Source organism: Bufo gargarizans, chromosome 2 (assembly GCF_014858855.1).
Source record: "Bufo gargarizans isolate SCDJY-AF-19 chromosome 2, ASM1485885v1, whole genome shotgun sequence".
NCBI lineage: Eukaryota > Metazoa > Chordata > Amphibia > Anura > Bufonidae > Bufo > Bufo gargarizans.
This window is the reverse complement of record NC_058081.1, coordinates 663,165,984-663,173,046: the sequence shown is the minus strand read 5'-3', so window position 1 is coordinate 663,173,046 and position 7,063 is coordinate 663,165,984.

Sequence of the window (7,063 nt, the reverse complement as noted above, 5' to 3'; positions counted from 1 at the left end):
GCATAGCAGACTGGCACCATTGTCGCAGACCAATTTACCAACTATCAAATTGAGCGGGGTTAGCCACTGATTGGCCTGTAACCGCAGAGCTGAAAGCAGTGCAGGACCGGAGTGGCTCTTGTCTTCCAGGCACAAAAGCTGCAGAACAGCATTGCAACGTCTCATCTGCCACGTCGAATAGGTTCTGGGGAGCTAGAGGGGTGCAGCGGAAGAGGCGGTAGCAGTGGAAAAGGAGTAGTCAGCCGAGGAGGAGACGGGGATGAAGTAGGAGGAGGAGAAGAAGAGGCAGGCCTGCAATCCTTGGTGGTAACACCAAATCCACACGGGTGCCATGGGTTGCATGCTTGACAGATGTCAGAAGGTTTACCCAGTGGGCAGTAAAAGTTATGTACCTTCCCTGTCTGTGTTTGCTAGAACATGTTTCTGTAGTTAGATGTATCTTTGCACCGACACTGTGTGCCAAAGATACATTCACCTGCCGCTGAACATGGCCCTATAGCTATGGGATGCCCTTCTGGGAGAAATATTTCCTTCCAGGGTCCTTCCATTATGGTGTGCCAATGGCCAAAAATTTCCTAAAGTCCTCCGAGTCCGCCAGTTTATAAGGCAGTAGTTGGCACGCTAGCAGTTCCGACAGGCACCTAAAGGGGTTAATTGTACTATCATATTCCCCTGTAAGTGATCAGGGCTGCCAGGCAGCAGGGGGCAGACCCCCCCCTCCCCAGTTTGAATATCGTTGGTGGCACAGTGTGCCAACCACCATCGCCCCCCCTCCCTCCCTCTATTGTATTAAATCGTTGGTGGCACAGTGTGCCAACCACCATCGGCCCCCCTCCCTCTATTGTATTAAATCGTTGGTGGCACAGTGTGCCAACCACCATCGGCCCCCCTCCCTCCCTCTATTGTATTAAATCGTTGGTGGCACAGTGTGCCAACCACCATCGCCCCCCCCCACCCCCCCTCCCTCTATAGCAGTAACATTGGTGGCAGTGTGCGGTCTCAACAGTAGAAGATTCATACTTACCTGCTTGCTGCTGCGATGTCTGTGAACGGCCGGGAGCTCCTCCTACTGGTAAGTGACAGTTCTTTAGCAATGCGCCGCACAGACCTTTCACTTACCAGTAGGAGGAGCTCCCGGCCGGACACAGACATCGCAGCAGCAAGCCGGTAAGTATGAATCTTCTACTGTTGAGACCGCACACTGCCACCAATGTTACTGCTATAGAGGGAGGGGGGGGGCGATGGTGGTCGGCACACTGTGCCACCAACGATTTAATACAATAGAGGGAGGGAGGGGGGCCGATGGTGGTTGGCACACTGTGCCACCAACGATATTCAAACTGGGGAGGGGGGGGGGGTCTGCCCCCTGCTGCCTGGCAGCCCTGATCTCCTACAGGGGAATATGATAGTACAATTAACCCCTTTAGGTGCCGCACCTAAAGGGGTTAATTGTGCTATCATATCCCCCAGTAAGAGATCGGGTGCTGCCAGGCAGCAGGGGGCAGTCTTGTACAAAGTTTGTAGTGTATTCTAACCTGAAGCGTCCCCATCACCATGGGAACGCCTCTGTGTTAGAATATACTGTCGGATCTGAGGTTCACGAAGTAGCTCATATCCGACAGTATATTCTAACATAGAGGCGTTCCCATGGTGATGGGGACGCTTCAAGTTAAAATATACCATCGGATTGGAGAAAACTCCAATCCGATGGTATAAAAGAACTCCAGACTTTACATTGAAAGTCAATGGGGACGGATCCGTTTGAAATGGCACCATATTGTGTCAACATCAAACGGATCCGTCCCCATTGACTTGCATTGTAATTCAGGACGGATCCGTTTGGCTCCGCACGGCCAGGCGGACGCCAAAACTACTTTTTTTTCATGTCCGTGGATCCTCCAAAAATCAAGGAAGACCCACGGACGAAAAAACGGTCACGGATCACGGACCCACGGACCCCGTTTTTGCGGACCGTGAAAAAAAACTGTCGTGTGCATGAGGCCTTATCAGCATACAGACATGCACCGCCTGAACAACTAAGTTCATTCCTACCTGGACTGCTCCTTTTCTACAGCACATATCCTGTTCCTTGACCCCATGGACTTTTAGACAGGCAGATTGGAACAGTTACAGGAATTGGTCTGGTTCGCTATCACTTTACTGTCTTGTCCAGCCTCCAGTGTCATCTCTGAGAGGGTTTTCAATGCATTTGGTGGCGTTGTTACACCCAAACGGACAAAGTTGTCCTCCACCAGTGTACTCTACAAAAAAATCACTTTTGTCAAATTGAATGAGGCATGGATCAATAAGTATTTTTACTCAGCTCTGGCTGAGGCTAATGAATAGATCTGTCATTGCTGACTAATGGCCATTTATCACCAGCCCCATCATGCCAGTGCCACTGTCTGCCTGGCTAGCATCATGTTCTATACTGTATGGATGCTGCTGCTGCCTCTGCCCCAGCTACCTTACTGCCACTACCATTACCCTTACACAGCAACAGACATATCTACTGCTTTGCCGGTTCTAAGCTGTGGTACTTCTGCTGCTGCTAGTATTGCTGCCACATGTCACTATTAACCCTACACACCTTACCCTTTAGACATCCACACTGTACTGCTGCTGCTCCCAGTTAAAAAGACAAATTTTACCAATGCTGGTTTAGAACAAGCCACAGTTTTTTCTGACATTAGCACTTGTATGTGTGTGTGTATTTTTTTTATGTGTCTGTGTGTGTAAATAGGAGCAGGTATTTCGCCTCTGTTAAGACATCCTTTTTGGATGCTTGTTCAAAAAAAGGGACACATTTTTTTGACACTACCATGTGGTTGGTACTTGATGAGAGCAAGACACAATTCTTTCCCGTTATCACCGTGTGTGCCATAACACCACCTGCCCACAATTTTTGGAAGTTTTTTTTTATTAAAAAAAAAGCATAAAAAAGTGATGGGGCAGTGTGTTTCTAAACAGGCTATTTTTTAACACCTGAAATCGTGTGTTTATCCATAGCTATATATGGTAGTGTCATGGGGCAATCAACTATCCAGAAATGTTATGGGGTATTCCCATGTCAGTCTTCCATGGTTGAGATTGGAATAGTCTATATAAGCTCTGGCTGGGAGTGGCCGGAGTTACACAGACATCTGGACCAGTTAACCACTTCACATCCTGGCCATTTCCCCCTTCCTGATAGAGCCATTTTTTGCAAATCTGACATGTGTCACTTTATGTGGTAATAACTTTAAAACACTTTTACTTATCCAGGCCATTCTGTTTTCTAGTCAAATATTGTACTACATGACAGTGGTAAAAGTGAGTCAAAAAATGTAATTTTTTAAAATAGTTATTACTTTACATTCCCCATATGTCTACTTCAGGTTTGGATGATTTTGTAAATTTCATGTAATTTTTTGGGGACGTTAGAAAATTTCCAAAACCCACTTTTTAAGGACCAGTTCAGGTCACTTTGTGAGACTTACATAATAGAAACCACCCAAAAATTACCACATTTTTAGAATCTACACCCCTCAAGGTATTCAAAACTGATTTTACAAACATTGTTAACCCTTTAGGTGTTCCACAAGAATTAATGGAAAATAGAGATACAATTTTAAAATTTCACTTTTTTGGCAGATTTTCCATTTTAATATTTTATTTTACTCTAACAAAGCAAGGGTTAACAGCCGAGCAAAATTTATTGCCCTGATTCTATAGTTTACAGAAACACCTTATATATGGTCGTAAACTGCTGTATGGCCACACGACAGGGCGCAGAAGGAAAGGAACGCCATATGGTTTTTGGAAGGCAGATTTTGATGGACTAGTTTTTTGACACCATGTCCCATTTGAAGCCCTCCTGATGCATCCCTAGAGTAGTAAATCCAAAAAAGTGACCCAAAAAAGGTATTCAAAACTGATTTTACAAACTTTGGTAACCCTTTAGGTGTTCCACAAGAGTTGATGGAATATGGAGATGAAATTTCAGAGTTTCTATATTTTGGAAAATTTTCCATTTTAAATAAATTTTTTCTAGTAACAAAGCAAGAGTTAACAGCCAAACAAAACTCAATATTTATTGCCCTGATTCTGTAGTTTACAGAAACACCCCATATGTGGTCGTAAACTGCTGTATGGCCACACGGCAGTGCGCAGTAGGAAAGGAACGCCATATGGTTTTTTGGAAGGCAGATTTTGAAGACCCCCTGAAGCACCCCTGGAGTAGAAACTCCCAAAATGTGAACCCATTTAATAAACTACACCACTCAAGGTATTCAAAACTGATTTTACAAACTTTGTTAACCCTTTAGGTGTTCCACAAGAATTAATGGAAAATTGAGATGAAATTTCAGAATTTCACTTTTTGGGCAAATTTTCAATTTTAATCCATTTTTCCAGTAACAAAGCAAGGGTTAACAGCCAAACAAAACTCAATATTTATTGCTATTTGGTAGTTTACAGAAACACCCCATATGTGGTCATAAACTGCTGTGCGGGCACATGGCAGGGCGCAGAAGGAAAGGAGCGCCATGTGGTTTTTGGAAGGCAGATTTTGCTGGACAGTTTTTTGGACACCATGTCACATTTGAAGCCCCCCCTGATGCACCCCTAGAGTAGAAACTCCAAAAAAGTGACCCCATTTTGGAAACTACGGGATAAGGTGGCAGTTTTGTTGGTACTGTTTTAGGGTACATATGATTTTTGGTTGCTCTATATTACACTTTTTGTGAGGCAAGGTAACAAAAAATAGCTGTTTTGGCACCGTTTTTACTTTTTGTTATTTACAATGTTCATTTGACAGGTTAGATTATGTGCTATTTTTATAGAACAGGTTGTTATGGACGCGACAATGCCAGATGTTTTTTAAGTGTCTCCCCATTCTGAAAGCTATAGTTTTTTGGGTGTTTTGGGGCGATTGTCTTATGTAGTGCTCATATTTTTCTGTATGAGATGATGGTTTGATTGGTACTATTTTAGGATGCATATGATTTTTTGATTACTTGATATTACAGTTTTTGTGATGTAAGGTGACAAAATGCCTTTTATAACACACTTTTTATTGAATTTTTTTACGGTGTTCATCTGAGGGATTAGGTAATGTAATATTTTCATACAGCAGGTTCTTTTGAACGCGGCGATACCTAATATCTATACTTTTTTATTTATTTAAGTATTACACAATAATATTTTTTTAACAAAAAAATATCATTTTAGTGTCTTCATAGTCTGAGAGCCATAGTTTTTTTTATTTTCTTGGCAATTGTCTTAGGTAGGATATAATTTTTGCAGGATGAGATGATGGTTTGATTGGTACTATTTTGGGGTACATATGACTTTTTGATTGCTTGCTATTACGCTTTCTGTGATGTAAGGTGACATAAAAATGGCTTTTTTGACACAGTTTTTATTTTTTATTTTTACGGTGTTCACCTGAGAGGTTAGGTCATGTGATTTTTTATAGAGCAGGTTCTTACTAGCGAAGCAATACCTAATATGTATACTTTTTATTTACTTAAGTTTTACACAATAACAGCATTTTTTAAACAAAAAAATGATATTTTAGTGTCTCCATATTCTGGGAGCCATAGTTTTTTTTTGGGGGGGCGATTGTCTTTGGTAGGGGCTAATTTTTTGCGGGATGAGGTGATTGGTACTATTGTGGGGGTTCATACGCCTTTTTGATCACTTCGTGTTGCACTTTTTGTGATGTAAGGTGACAAAAATGGCTTTTTTTTTTTTTACACAGTTTTTTTTTTTATGGTGTTTTTCGGACAGGGTGGATCATGTAATATATTTATAGAGCCGGCCTTCACAAACGCGGCAATAGCAAATATGTCTATTTTTATTTATTTTTTCCTATTTTTATTATTTTTAATTTTACTTAATTGGGGATTTTTTTCTTACATGTGAAACTTTTTTTTATAAAACACTTTTTATTTTACACTTTGTGTCCCCCATAAGGTCGTACAAGACTACTGGGGGACATTTGACTTCATTTTAAAAAAAAATTCACTGTTGATTTCTCCTGTAACTGGGGCTGACATAGTAGCCCCAGTTACAGGGGAAATACACCCCCCAGAGAGGCTGTACAGCACTATACTCACAGCCTCATTGCAGGGTTGATCATGGCCTATGGAAGACCCCACAGCTCCTGCACTCTCCCGGCTCCTGCAGTCACATGACCACCAGGCCGGGACAGGAAGCGCATAGCGCTTCCTGCTCTGTATACACAGTGCTCAGTGAGCGCTGTGTATGCAGCGATCTAGAAGGCAGGGACACCTGGGAACTGTCCCTGCCTTCTCTCTAGGGTGCCCTGCTGTAGCTGCACGATTAGCGTGGAGCTGCGATCTCTGAATAGACGTTCCAGAACGTCCATTCAGAGGTGAACATCCACCCATAGGTCGTTTATATCCTATGGGTGGATGTGAAGTGGTTAAACAGCAATTTTGTGCAGTTGTAGCTACTAGAAGTATGAACCTGCATTTGTAATATGCTGCTTTTATATATGAGAGTATGCTAGGCTGAAAGATCCTCTTAAAAGTATTATACCACTGTACTTAAACATGCTTAGCTGGCCAGTAGCTCCCAAGATGCCTAATTACTCACCAGTTCTACACAATTCATGTTCTTTTCAATAAGTAAGCCTCACCAGATGTACTACTTATTGCACAGAACTCCCAAGGCTTACATACTGCCCAAAGTTTATGAAAATTGTCATATAACAGGTGTCGACATAATTCCATAAGGAAGTTAACCCTAACTGTAGATGGCATTTGTAAAATAATAAAAAATGAAATGGTTTTCAGTTTGTATAAATGTTTTGAAATCTAATTTTGTTTCTAATTATATTGTGAAATACATTTCAATGATTTCTTTTGTTTTTGCCTCTGTACTCTCCTCACTTTTTCCACTCAGCTTGGTTTCGCATTTTTTTCCAGCTCTTTCCTGGCATCTATAAAAGCCAACATTTAATTAAATTAAATTGAGAACACTTCTCACTTTTAAGTTAAGATTTTTTTTTATTCTTTTACAAAAATGTTTGTTAAGGTACACCTTGAACAAGTGA